Raw genomic sequence first — 14,520 nt, 5'->3', positions numbered from 1 at the left:
ATCTGCATTGACGGGTATCTACGGAAACTAAATAAAATATGATGACGAACGGAAGTCTGGACTCCTGACACAGGAGAGCTGGGCAAAGCTGACCGCTCGCTGATTAAAATTCATTTAAAAACATCCGACAGCGATTCACTTTAAAAATCGACTTTGCTAATATTTTGTAATGTTGCCAAAAACTTTCTGAAGGTACACATCAATTTTCGGACATGGCAGATTTTGAACACTTTGAAACAGCGCTTACATATCACTCAGCATGCATATGTTTTAGAGTACGATCACTTTTACCACTTCTGATGCCATTTTTCAGAATGGAGGTAATGGTACGTTTTGCAGGTCGGTGCAAAAATTAAACAGTCAATTTTTGTTGTGTTTGTTTTATGTGACTATGTGGACTCTGCTCGGCATTGTGTCATGTTGTCGTTAAAATCGAGCAAATGCTCTAGGAAATATGGAAATATGTGGATGCGATTCGAGAAACTGATCTAATTTTAAACTAAGAAAACGTCATGAAAAAACGCTATTTCCAGCCATGTCACAAAGACACCTTACAATAATTCAAATAGAAACATATCATCACAACAAACGTGAACCAAGGATTAATAACACTTCCAAAATAGGTCCTACGATTGTTAATTGACTGGTTAGATACCCCATTCAATTACCCAAACCTGGCTTATATGATTCTTGTTATATGTCATCATATTTAAAATTCTGTATCATAAATAAAGTCTGTCCGATTGATTTCTCTCATTTGTTTTACCCTTGTTTCAACGGACTCTGAAAATATCACAGGCAAAATATTCGGTGTCACTAAAAGTCGAAAAGACGCGAAAAGACGCGAAAAGACACGAAAAGACAGAATAGATACGAAAAGACGCACAAATACACGAAAACACACCTTTGACCCTTTCACCATTGACACTCACACAGTGCATTCACACCTTCTTGTAACAATCACCTCCTCACTTTTCTTTTCTTTATTTGGTGTTTAACGTCGTTTTCAACCATTCAAGGTTATATCGCGACGGGGAAAGGGGGGAGATGGGATAGAGCCACTTGTCAATTGTTTCTTGTTCACAAAAGCACCAATCAAAAATTTGCTCCAGGGGCTTGCAACGGAATTCGCTATCTCTTAAATGAGGCTTTGATCTGAGCGCATCAAACATTCCCACACGAACGTGTTATCAGCGGCTACCCCGGGTAACTCATAAAAGTTACGCAACTGACCACACGCCAGCTGAGCTGGTATTCTATCCATCCGATCCGACAAAGGAATTAACATCTACTTGACAAAACGCCGATTCCCCCAACATACCCAGTCAAGCTGGCGGCACATTACATTACGACCACCTGGGGCCCAAGCGATCCGTTTTTGGCGAGCTTTTCACAAATGACCGCCCACTTCAAACAGATAAGGACTTCCTCGTATACACACACACGCACACACAAGCTCATACACACTTACACACACACATGCGAGAGAGAGAGAGAGAGGAAGAGAGAGAGAGAGGAAGAGAGAGAGAGAAAAAGAGAGAGAGAGAGAGAGAGAGAGAGAGAGAGAGAGAGAGAGAGAGAGAGAGAGAGAGAGAGAGAGAAAGAGAGAATTGAATTGAATTGAATTGAATTGAAATTTATTTTACGAGAGAGAGAGAGAGAGTGCATGTTTTGATGATTGTTTATATTAAATCACCAATCTCGACTAAAAACAGTTACATGTACCAAGACTGTTCGTGTCTTTTCGCGTCTTTTCGCGTCTTTTTGCGTCTTTTCGCGTCTTTTCGACTTTTAGTGACACCCCAAAATATTAGCGAAATCTATTTTTTTTGTAAATCAGTGTCTGAACTCTTTAATTATTTTTAATAGTTTTGGAGCTGTTTTGAGCAAATCATTGCAGGTGTTTCTAAATTACAGTACATGGAATGTCCCTTGAACTTTTTAAGGTCCAAATTGTCAGAAAACGTTTCAAAATGGCGCCTTTGGTGTACTTTCTTTAAGTGCATCCTTCATTTTGAAGCAGCTTCAACAATCAACCGTTTGAAGCAGCTTCAACAATCAACAGTTTGAAACAGCTTCAACAATCAACAGTTTGAAGCAGCTTCAACAATCAACAGTTTGAAACAGCTTCAACAATCAACAGTTTGAAGCAGCTTCAACAATCAACAGTTTGAAGCAGCTTCAACAATCAACAGTTGGAAGCAGCTTCAACAATCAACAGTTTGAAACAGCTACAACAATCAACAGTTTGAAGCAGCTTCAACAATCAACAGTTTGAAGCAGCTTCAACAATCAACAGTTTGAAGCAGCTTCAACAATCAACAGTTTGAAGCAGCTTCAACAATCAACAGTTTGAAACAGCTTCAACAATCAACAGTTTGAAGCAGCTTCAACAATCAACAGTTTGAAGCAGCTTCAACAATCAACAGTTTGAAGCAGCTTCAACAATCAACAGTTTGAAGCAGCTTCAACAATCAACAGTTTGAAGCAGCTTCAACAATCAACAGTTTGAAGCAGCTTCAACAATCAACAGTTTGAAGGAGCTTCAACAATCAACAGTTTGAAGCAGCTTCAACCATCAACAGTTTGAAGCAGCTTCAACAATCAACAGTTTGAAGCAGCTTCAACAATCAACAGTTTGAAGCAGCTTCAACAATCAACAGTTTGAAGCAGCTTCAACAATCAACAGTTTGAAGCAGCTTCAACAATCAACAGTTTGAAGCAGCTTCAACAATCAACAGTTTGAAGCAGCTTGAACAATCAACAGTTTGAAGCAGCTTGAACAATCAACAGTTTGAAGCAGCTTCAACAATCAACAGTTTGAAGCAGCTTCAACAATCAACAGTTTGAAGCAGCTTCAACAATCAACAGTTTGAAGCAGCTTCAACAATCAACAGTTTGAAGCAGCTTCAACAATCAACAGTTTGAAGCAGCTTCAACAATCAACAGTTTGAAGCAGCTTCAACAGCCTGGCTGCTTCCTGTGCACAGTGCCAATGTTTTGATGAATTAAATGGACACTGCATTAACGGGTTACTGTAAGCTGGTCACTGTTAACTGATCACTGTTAACGGTTAACTGGTCGCTGTTAACTGGTTGCTGCTAACGGGTCACTGTTAACTAGTTACTGTTAACTGGTCACTGTTAACTGGTTGCTGTTAACTTGTCAGTTAACTGGTCACTGTTAACGGGTTACTGTTAACTGGTCACTGTTAACTGGTCACTGTTAAATGTTAACCGTTAAATGGTAACTGATAACTGGTCACTGATAACTGGTCACTCTTTTTGGTTACTCTTATATGGTCAGTCTTAACTGGTCTTGTTTATTGAGTGAAAACAGTCACCAGACCAGAAAGCTCTACATATCATGCGTTTGTTCGATTATTTTTTGTTCATTATTTTGTTTGTGCAAGTGTGTTTTTTTTCGTTTTTTTTTCCAAAACGTTTGTAGCAGAAGACCCATAAGATACAGGAGTGACAATCCACTGTACGAATCCTGCCCTTTGCAGGTTTGTCACACCCCTAACAACGGTGCAGATGTACCTGTCCACTGAACCACGACTACAGCTGTGGACTCTACACGACGTGGTGCAGGCAGTAGGGGAGGAGCATGGCCGTGACTTGTCTCGCATCGCGCTCTTCCCTCGTCAGTTGGAACTGGTGGAAGACTTGCCTGACCAGAACAAGGATGACGTCATCATACTTTACGGTCCACCTGGCTCAGCTAAGACTTTTCTCCTATTAATTAAGGGTGTCCTGTGGCTGAAGGAGGGGTGTGGAAAGGTCTTTGTCGTGCAGTCACGTCCTGAAGACGGCGCAGCTTCTGCCTTCCTTGTGGCCCATCAGCTTAAGATGACCGCGGCACAGGGACCCGACAGCGTGCAGCTCGTCAATACGGAGGATTTCTGGGACAACGAGAGGAAGACATGGACACAGGAAGGCGAGGTGAAGTACCAGGCCTGGGTGCAACAGCTGTGTGATCACGCCAGCGACATCCCAACAGGGGCAGTGCACATATTAGCCGATGAGGCAAACTGGTGAGTATGAATGGCGTTGTAGGCTGCAAACATAATTAATATTGAGGATCTAACGATAACGTCTTTACACTACGATTTTTGATTCACATGAGTAATCAGTGAATCTTAAAAATGACCTGTGTCCGTACGTATGGGCAATGACCCGCCGCTTGTCCGTGAACATTTGTTGGTTGGATGTTTTTAAAGCAAGAGCTTTGAAACTGTGCACACTTCCAGGTTTGATGATCTCCCGCTCTGACTTCAGTTTGGTCGAACTTCGTCATATTTCCAGTTCACAGATGCCGGGTCATGCTCGATTCTTAACCAGAAACGTTACATTTAGTTTTTGTCGGATATTTTGACGGTAAAACTTACAATTTTTTACACTCTTTGTGTTTTTTTTAATAATCTTTAGACAAGACATAATTGTGGCTTCTTTTCATCAAATTCGAAAGTCACAGCGTCAAAATCCTGGCTGGAGAAGATCTGTCATTACTGAACATATCCACTGAGGTATCATAAACAAGTCGTTAAACTATGAGACTCTGATGTCATTGTTTGATTTGAGGTCACAGCTAGCTTAGTGCCAGGTGTAAGTTTATCTTGACTAGATTATTTGGTAATGATATTATATTATTTAATCAGAAAGAACGTCACTCTGGTGGCACGAAAAATTTCTACTGGATGTTTGCACTTTTTCTTGCAATATTTGTACGTATTATCAAGCAAAAACACATAAAAAGACTCATTTGTGCAAATTTTTTGCCTGAGGATCTTTTTATGGGTAAAAACGCTCGATTTTTGACAAAAGAACATGAAACGGCCTATTCTGCTCTAGCGTGATATTTTAGAAATTTCTTGAGCTAACAACCTCATATTTGTTGTTATGAACTCACAAGTAGCGTTTCTCAGTAGTTACAGAGCATTTTTATGAGTATCAGCCTTAGTTCCCAGTAAAAATTAAAAAAATTGGGTGACATTATATTTTAGCATGAAAATGCTATGTCAGGCTTTCATTCCAATTCATAAAAATAAAATAAAAAGTTTTTTTGAAAAAGCGCTTCTGTAACTACGGGGCGAATTCATTTACAATGATTGGGGAAACAAAATTAGTAGTCTACCACAAATAGATGGGAAGTGAAGACCATCGCCGTGTTGTTACCATCCTTGAAAATCACATTCTGAGAAAATTGCATTTGAAAGTTTGTGAAATGTTTTGCTGCGCACAGTGAAGACAGATTGACAAACCAAGAGTATGTGTGCATTCGGGTACTTTTCACTGACATTTTCCAATACTCCAAGTACTCTTCACAATCCCCAATCAGTCCAAAGTTGCACATATGGACATCAGACTGATGCTACACTCAATGAAACATCAAGTACAGTGATAATGATCAGCTGGAAATAAGGCGTTTGGAATTTTACTTGCAACTCTCGATGTTCTCAGTTTTATCGCAGGAGCAGACAGATATATCACAGTTTCTGCTAATTCGTTTCCATCACACAAAAAGTGGCCGAGTTTTGATCGGAAATTGCTTCGAATTAGCATTATTTTTTTCCAAAACTCATGCAGCTGTAGGACGTCAGTCGGGCTTCTGCCAAAAAAAAACTCTAGACAGTATGCTTCCCTGACAATTTCAAGGGATTCAATGATCTAGAGGGAGAAAAGAATATCAAGTTCCTTATTGGTGAAATAGAGTCGGGATGAAATCCAACAGATTTTAGCCCAAAATTTGATTCACTCGAAAATGCACTGAGTTGTTGCGTTCCTTGAATGAGGAAAGTTGGATTTTGCAACGAAGCAAACATCTAAGTCAAAATATCATTGTTTCACCAAGAATTAGATACATGAGTGGAAGATGGGTCCGAAGTTCGATTAGCAGTACTTTAGGGTGTAACTGAGACAGTCAAGGTGGAGTTTATGTGAGATAACCAAGGCCTGACGTCCTACCTGTTATTCAGACATCGCGGACTCAACATTCACACCGACCGCTAGCTTATTCTTCTTCGCTGCTCGATCTACCGAAAGTTGTAACTTCCTCTGCCTCTTGCATGATGGATACCCGCCGAATTTATCTTTAAGAGGCCGAGTTGAGAGGAACATCGCTGTTTGAGACGTCGAACCGATTCGAAATAACGTCCGCGTGTTTATGCGGATGTCTTTCTTTATCTTTATTTGGTGTTTAACGTCGTTTTCAACCACGAAGGTTATATCGCGACGATTATGCGGATGTGGTGCGCGCGCATGCGCAGAACGACTGCCCGGCTAAAAGTTATTTGTAATGACCAATCAGCAAATAGATTTTCAAATGTGAAGGTCACTTTCCAAATATGGAACATTTTGCAAGTGAAAGTAGCCTTCGCCAGCACTGTATTGTGGCCGTTGAGGGGTACAAACGGACTTTATTTTCATGACTGTGACATCGTCACAAAAACGGGAATTCCCGCTGAGTACGGTGCATGCAATAAATTTGACAAACTCATCGACATGTGACATGTTGCTTGCTGCTCTGCCATGAAACAATCGATTTTTAAAAAAAATGCAGATTTTTAGCATTCACTCACTTTGCAAATCATCACTTTATTGAAAAAAAGAGGATGAAATTGACAAAATAAACATCATGCAGTTATTCTAGGGTGTTCAAAGTACTTAAATATGCTGAAAACCCAAATCACATCATGGGACCATTTTGGATCAAAATTCCGTGCAAGACAAAAAAAGAAAAGACTGAACAAGGCAAGGTGAGCCACTAACATTTCATTTACTTCTACCATAGGCTAATGTTATATACTTATGAAGTGGTAAGGCATATACGATTTCAAAACGGATAACGTTTTCAGTACTGTCACTGTCCGTTACCATGGAAACAACAATCTCCAACTGCCAAAATGGGTTGCTAGGAACACGTTTTTTTTAGCTTCCCCTTCAATCATAGGAATGTCATGTTTTGCATGTAGGATGTAGGAGTCCATAGTTGTGGAATGACAACAGGGATTTTTTCTAGGATGAATAGTTCTAATAAAATATTTTTTTAGATGAATTATCATGTTTTGCAGCACAATTTTAGTAAATATGACCCGCCTGAACAGTTATTTATTAATTTAAAGAACATCCCTGTTGTCATTCCACAGGTTATCCTCTGATAAGCATGTCCCTTAAGTTTCATTGCATTCTGAACAGATGGATTGAAGAAAAATAGTTTCCTAGAAAGCAGGTCATGCAAAAACGCTGAACAGAGAAACAAGGCCGAGAACATTTCAAAGCTCTTTCATTCACCCCAAATCAATGTTAACATAGTTCAGGTACTTTTCACAGACACCTGATAACTACAGGCTTACCTAAAACTGCCCAGCAGCATATGCTGCACCCCCTTCTAGTCTGATGAGCTCATCCTGTCTTTTGAGTTTAGCTGCACGCACAGTGTCGCGTCTCTTGTTTAGCTGATCTTTCTTGAACCTGAGGCTGCCAAGAACCCTCCTACACTCCCTAGCCTTGTTCAGTCTTTTCATGTTACAGCCTGTCGTAAAGCCGTAAAACTGTGCAGTGTTGAGAGCAGCCGCTGGTCCAAAATTGAATTCCCTAGCCCCTGTGACGACTGCAAACCGTACGCGATTTTTGCATGCAAATGTGTCCTTGGGGCAGCGAACCCAAACGCTGCGTGGAGACACTCATTAGAGTTTTGGGTTTTTCCTGACACACATCTTTGAAGCAGTTGATCTTCCGTCAGTCTCTGGTAAACTGGTTCTAGATGAGGATTCAGCTTCTTAAAGCTAAGAGGTGTATGGACGAGTTTTGCGTGTGGTCCTGGGAGCTTATTATGAGCAAGGGCGGCCTGGTAGAAGCACCATGACGCGGCACAATGGGGGCACAAGTCATGCTGTGGCTTGTCATCTGTTGAGTAGCCGTGACGCAGAGATGCCATCACTGCCAGTTTCATGTCTGCAACTGTCTTACCTCCCCTAATTGCCCGATTGTAATATATCGTCAACTTCTTGATTGTATTCAGAGTCAGCTGACCATACCCTCGCCCTCCCAAAGTGATTCCTTTTTTGCGGCAGTCTGTCACAAGGTTGCGAAGCGCTGTCCCTAGACGCTTGGAAACGTGATTGATGCACTCTTCTTTTTCGATGGTTACTTGATCTCCATAAGGCTTTATTTTGGAAAGTTCCTGGAAGATTTTTGTATCACCGTCTGACAGGATAACTGTGTATCGCAGATTGTGCCGCGCCACTGACCTGCCCCACAGAACCCGAGCCGCCTCGACTTCCATCATGCCACTGGAACCTAAAAATAAAACCACCGTTTCAGTCAAAGTCAGCCACTGAATAGCAAACACACAAAAACACACAAACACACACATACACACAAAAGGCAATCAGCCACAGATCTATCAACATAAACGCTATTATTGCTTTTGTTCAGTACATGTATTACTATGCATGGAACAATACCCAAACACACACACACACACGCACATGCATGCATGAACAAACACACATACCTAAAGTGTGGATGGTTACCTAAGAGGCGGCACTGGGTGTAGTGCCTTTCTAGTGCACTTGCACTACAACAACACTGGGTGCAGTACTCGCTCCGGCATCGAAGAATTTTGCACTAAAAAATGCACAAAATTTGACCTATTTCGTCGCCTATAGAGGACGGAAAGAATGTCATTTTGAACATTGTTATGACATTCTTTCCGTCAGAAAAGTCAATTTAACGGTGTTAAATGAAGCGACCATCCACACAATTAGGTTGTCATCCAGAGTTTAGGTTGCCATCCACGTGTGGATGGTTGCCTTATGGTGATTTAGGCAACCAAACCTGTGGAAACGGGGGTACACACACACACACACACACACACACACACACACACACACACACACACACACACACACACACACGGCAATCAGTCACATATCTACCAACATAGACGCTATTATTGTTTTTGTTCAGTACATGTATTACTATGCATGGATCAATACCCAAACACACACACACACGCATGCACATGCATGCACAAACACACACACATACACACACACACACACACACACACACACACACACACACACACACACACACACACACAAGGCAATCAGCCACAGATCTACCAACATAGACGCTATCATTGCTTTTGTTCAGTACATGTATTACTATGCATGGAACAATACCCAAACACACACAAATACACAAACAGGCACAAACACACACACACGTACACGTACGGTACACATAGACAGCGAGACAGCGCACACAAAAACACTGACTCACATATATTCACAAACACTTACAGATCTATGTAAAATTCAAACGCAACACACTATCATCCCATTTCAACAACCGTCTTCACAAATGCACCATACACACATACTGTTTAGATCTACGCACTCACCTGCAAAATTCTTGTCAAAGATGTCCACTTGTTTTACCAGCCAGGCAACATACTCCAGGGGTTTCTCCTGGAGAAGTTTGTTTCCAGTCGTCTGGCAAACATGACAGTAGTTGCACATAACATGAGCGTCTAAGCAAAATTAATGCCAGTCAGCACGTCTACAGCACACCCTATTCCAATGTGGGACGAGTGCCCCAAGGTCAGCCATGATCCGTCGTAGCTTACAGTTACACTCATGTCAAGAACATCATCATCAGACAGTGTCATTCCATTATGCGTTCCGTGTATCTGTCTGACCTGACGGACAGCCTCACTGAATAATTTCTCCTCCAGTACATCAAGTCGTTGATAGAGTTTATCAGCTTTCTTCTGGAAGGTTTTGTGATGCATGCCTACCAAATCTAAACTTTCACAAAATCTTTGTTAAATTGTTGAGCACCTAGCCCACATACCAAGGACGAATAAACGGCTTGCTTGTTGAGACCATAATCCGTTTGACCGCTTTCTTTGGAAGCAAGGTATCCAGCAGTACCTGGAACAACTTCTTCACACGTTAAACAAGAGACATGCGCGTACACTGCAAGGCCGTGTCTCTGTTTTGAGTCTGGGCACAGGCGGAAGGTATCGTCCACTGGACTACTACTATCACAGAAAGACTACAAGGTACGTCACTCACCTTCGAGTCTTCTGTGTTCTTGGAGTCGCTTCCTGGGGAAAAATATTGTTCAAGACGGTTTGCCTCTTCCCACAGTCTGTGTAAGGTCAAATAAATACAGTTGAATGATTGTTTGAACTATATGCACCTTTAGTTTTCAGCTTCCGTTCGCTGCAGGTTGTTTTTAACCACCATTTGGACGAATCTTCGTTTGCGAGCCTTGCGTCAAATCATGCATCCGGCACCGAATAATGCATACCACCGCTCATTGGTCATGTATCTCAACGTTTCCTCTTCAAAGAAAACAGCTCTTGATGAACACTACCCGTCCATGTATATTTGCCTGTCATGGAGCTCCCAAAAAGGGAGTTTACAACAATGATGTATACACATCTCTAAAAGGATTGTTACGTTTCTAACAGCTACTGAATATTGTGGGAATTTTGGGGGAAGAATGCTGCTTCCAAAACGAGTACTTACAACTGGTACAATGAATTTAAATCGGGCAGACACGTCTTCAAAGATGACACCCGGCCAGACCGACAGTTGAATGCTGTTACTGCAACAAACGTTGCTGTCGTTGAAACCTTGAAGAGAGATGATGCACGGAGGCAAAGGACACACATGGAGGCAAAAGACACATAGGTAATTGAATGTGATCTGGCACAAGCCTTTGCGGGTACACGAGCGTTCCAGACAGTGGGTGCCCGTGCTATTTTATTGCACAAAAGGGGGGTATGTCTCGGATTATTCTTTATTATTGAAATTTTCATTTAAATTACATAGTAAAATGATAGTTTATACCCTCCAAAACTAACAATTTTAAATTCTGTAATGCTTAAGTCGGGTTAATTAGTGTACGGCTCCATATAAAACCTGAAACGGTTGAGTCTATCCCCGAATTCGGATTCTTTTTGGAAAGAGCCCAAAAGACAGACCATTTCACCTACAACATTGCAACTTTTGGTATTGGTCATACCTAAGCTGAAATTAATGTACAGCAAATATACAGTGCAAAATGCAGTTAACGGTCTTGCAGGCAACTCAGTTAGCTATCCTGCCTATGAAACTGCCTCACGAAGTCTCGCACACAGATAAACAAATGAGGGAAGGGGCACCAACCTGTGTCGTCTTCAACCAATAAACACACACACACACACACACACACACACACACACACGCACACACACACACACACACACACACACACACACACACACGCACACGCGCGCGCACTAAAGATGAATATTGCATATATGCATAATGCAGAAGAAGACAACTTAATCTGATTATGGCATCCAACGCTACATACCTTGTTCATATTCTGTTCTGCACTGTGGGCTGGTGTATGTCTTTAATTTTCCCGTTGTACGTAGATATGCTTGCGGTAAAGAAAACACACCTGCAAGATAACAACATCAGATAGCACGAGGAAATTATACAGCTCGCATAACACAAGAACACACAGACTTTGTTTTATGCTAATCTGTTTGAAAATTCACATACGATTACGACTGTATGCCCTGGCATTTGTTATATTTCTGAGACCAGAGAAAGGGAAAAATATACTGTAATAGCTCAGAAACTATTCGGTGTGCTGTTGGTTTCCTGCATTTGAATAATGCAAACCCACGTAGGCACAGTCCTCCCCATGTAAACGATTGTGCTCACTCTGACCTGGAAAAGCTGTTACGTAAAATAAGATCATCTCTGCCCTTAGACACATACAACAACAAAAACAGCCGGACTGCTTTGCGTGCACAACAATTTGTTTTTGTTTTTATTTAATTAAGAAACAAATTTAAGATAATTTTATTCCAGCTGAACAGAACTGCTTTCAAAATAAGGACTGGGCCTCTAACGGTATGTTACTCCTCATATTACAGACACCACATGTTTGTCTAGGTATATATGGGTAAAATAAGACCATCTTTAACATGGGCACATACTTCTGACTTATTTCAGTGAAGAGTGGAGGATGTGTGATTCATTACCTAACAGACACTGGTGTTAACATGTGAAATTCATTAAGCCAAAGGCTCCCACTATGCACAGCACACTACCAGGCTATTAGATTTTTTGTATGCGTTCTAGTAGAAGGATACCCTAATTTTGTTTGATTGGAGAGATCTATCATAGCTGACATTTTGGTTCAAACGGCATGAAATGCATATTTAAGCTCTTATAAGGAAAGTTTGTCTTGTCACAAATCATGCAAAAGCACATTCCTACCTCCCAATGTAAGACTTTCTTTAATATGAGTATCTTCCATTTAATAGTACGGCAATTAAACAAGAAAAGTCACACTCTGCATAGCGACACAACTCGATGCAAGTCACACATTGCATAATAACTCTCTGCAATTTAACCTCACAATCTGCATGGAGATAAATACCCTGACATTTAGTGTTAACATTTTGTTTGCATGAAAAAACCCACCTGTACCGCCGGTAAACTACCTTGCATTCGCCAATCCCCCGTATGCACTAATTTTGCTCAAAAGTAGGGGCTCGTGAAAAATCGTGGTATTTGATCACTGGTTATGAGAATGATAGTAGGATTTGTTAATGTGCAAAACATGTCTATACCCTCATGTTTCTCACTATGTGACACACTCGTTCGTGTGTGTGCAAGTGCTTCGTCCGAATTACAACAAATGCTCATATCGCAAATGAAAATTATGACTGAAGATCTGCTTTGCATATCTAGCGTTACACAGCGCTTGTGTCGGGACAAAAGTCATAAACTTGCACAATGAAACATTATAACTGCATTCAGTTCCGTTTTCCTGATCAAAGAGGGGGGAGGGGGAAATGTATACATGTCAAACACAGCAACGTTTTATATAAAAAACTAAAAACCCACACAGGTCAGTTTACTTGATCTCTTTAAATCCCCCAAGGTCGACCTCGTAAACCTTCGATGAGTCTCTCAAATATTTGTCCACTTTTGACATGGCTATCCAAAGACTGCAGTGGCAAATGTATGAACTCAGCGGTATGTCTGCATTGCAGCCTCTTGTCATTATTCACTCGGCCAATATCTCTGTATTTTGTGAAGAGGATTAAAAACAAAAATAAGCTGTCGGGTGTTTTTTTTTTACACCTTTGGATGTGGGGGTGGGTGATTACAAGGTACTATACCCTATATACCCTATACAGAGTTTCTTGACCCAAAGTAGGGGGTGGGCGTTTGCTCGATACTGGGCGTTTACAAGGAAGTTGACTGTAATTGTATATTTGAATTCATCAGTTTGTTCAGCTCTATGTGTTTAAAAGTTTACCTTCATCATTTTGACATTCTCGTACTCAAGTCACATCTCAGACAATGTAGTAGACTCCATTGATAGACGATGTGGTGCATGGGAGAACTGCAATCTGAAGAAAAGATTAAGAAAGAATACACAGAGGAAGAATAGTCACAACAACATTAGCAGCACCAACAGTCTACATGATTTTACTCAAAGAACATTTAATCATAAAATAAAGATCAGTGTCATGTCAGTGATCTAATGAGTTTGGGGAGATGGAAAGGGTGGGGGCTGTAGAAGGGTAGTTCGGGAACTGATGGAAGTACGGGTGGGGATAAGCTGGCTATGTACACAGTTTGAAACTAATCAGCATGGTCATCTATAGATGTAGTGACTGGTGCAATATTTAACGAATTTAAAAGGACGACTCTGAAATGTATCATGTGAACCAACTTCTCAATAAACAAAATGAAGACCAGTTTAAAAAGTTACCTGTTTCATTTTGGAATGCTTTTGGTCCCATCACATCTCTGATGTACACTCCATAGACGCACTGTAGTAATAAAAAAAACCTGTTTAAGGAGAAAAAAGATTATGCAGGGAGAAAGAACAGTAAGAACAACAGAATCAGCAGCAACATTCACTAATCTTACTCCACATAACACATAACACTGAATCTCAGTGAAGAGTTAGTGATCCAAATATGTTAATTAAACAGAGAGACATAGAGAGATTGAGAAGGAGACAACAGCTATGTGCATGTGCATGTGCGTGTGTGTTTGTGTGTGTGTGTGTGTGTATGTGTGTGTGTGTGAGGGGAAATTTAGTCATTGAAAACTAAACACTTTCTACTCTTCAATATCAACAGTCATAGACATAAGATTAAGAGCCACTGGGAAAGTTGGACATGAACATGTATATGTTGCAGGTGAGGAGGGGGGGGGGGGGGGCTGGAGGGTCTTTGTTGTTTGTAGATTATAACTTATAACTTAGCACAAATTCCTGTTGTGCAGTGTGTAACACTGTAATGTATACGCAGAAATTACTGTGGAATAACTTTCTTCTGTTATATCAGTATGATTATTTGCAAAGTTACCCGTATCATTGTGGCATCCGCTTGATCCTATCACGTCTGAGACTTTAGTAGACGTGCCTGTAGAGGGAAGGGGGTGGGGGAAGGGGTGGGGGGTGGGCATAGAGAGTG

General features: G+C 41.0%; 1 long non-coding RNA gene across 1 annotated transcript; it reads right to left on the bottom strand.

The window, feature by feature from the left end:
• Nucleotides 1–11,377: 11,377 nt before the first annotated feature.
• LOC138956901 (uncharacterized) lies at nt 11,378–14,238 on the bottom strand. Its single transcript, XR_011452860.1, has 3 exons — nt 13,809–14,238; nt 13,350–13,443; nt 11,378–11,468 (listed from the first exon to the last, which is right to left on the bottom strand). It is a non-coding gene; the product is annotated as an uncharacterized lncRNA (long non-coding RNA).
• Between the last annotated feature and the right edge of the window lie 282 nt (nt 14,239–14,520).

Source organism: Littorina saxatilis, unplaced genomic scaffold, assembly GCF_037325665.1.
Source record: "Littorina saxatilis isolate snail1 unplaced genomic scaffold, US_GU_Lsax_2.0 scaffold_1254, whole genome shotgun sequence".
Classification (NCBI taxonomy): Eukaryota; Metazoa; Mollusca; class Gastropoda; order Littorinimorpha; family Littorinidae; genus Littorina; species Littorina saxatilis.
Note: the sequence above shows the minus strand (reverse complement) of the source record. Positions and strands in the feature narration are given on the sequence as shown.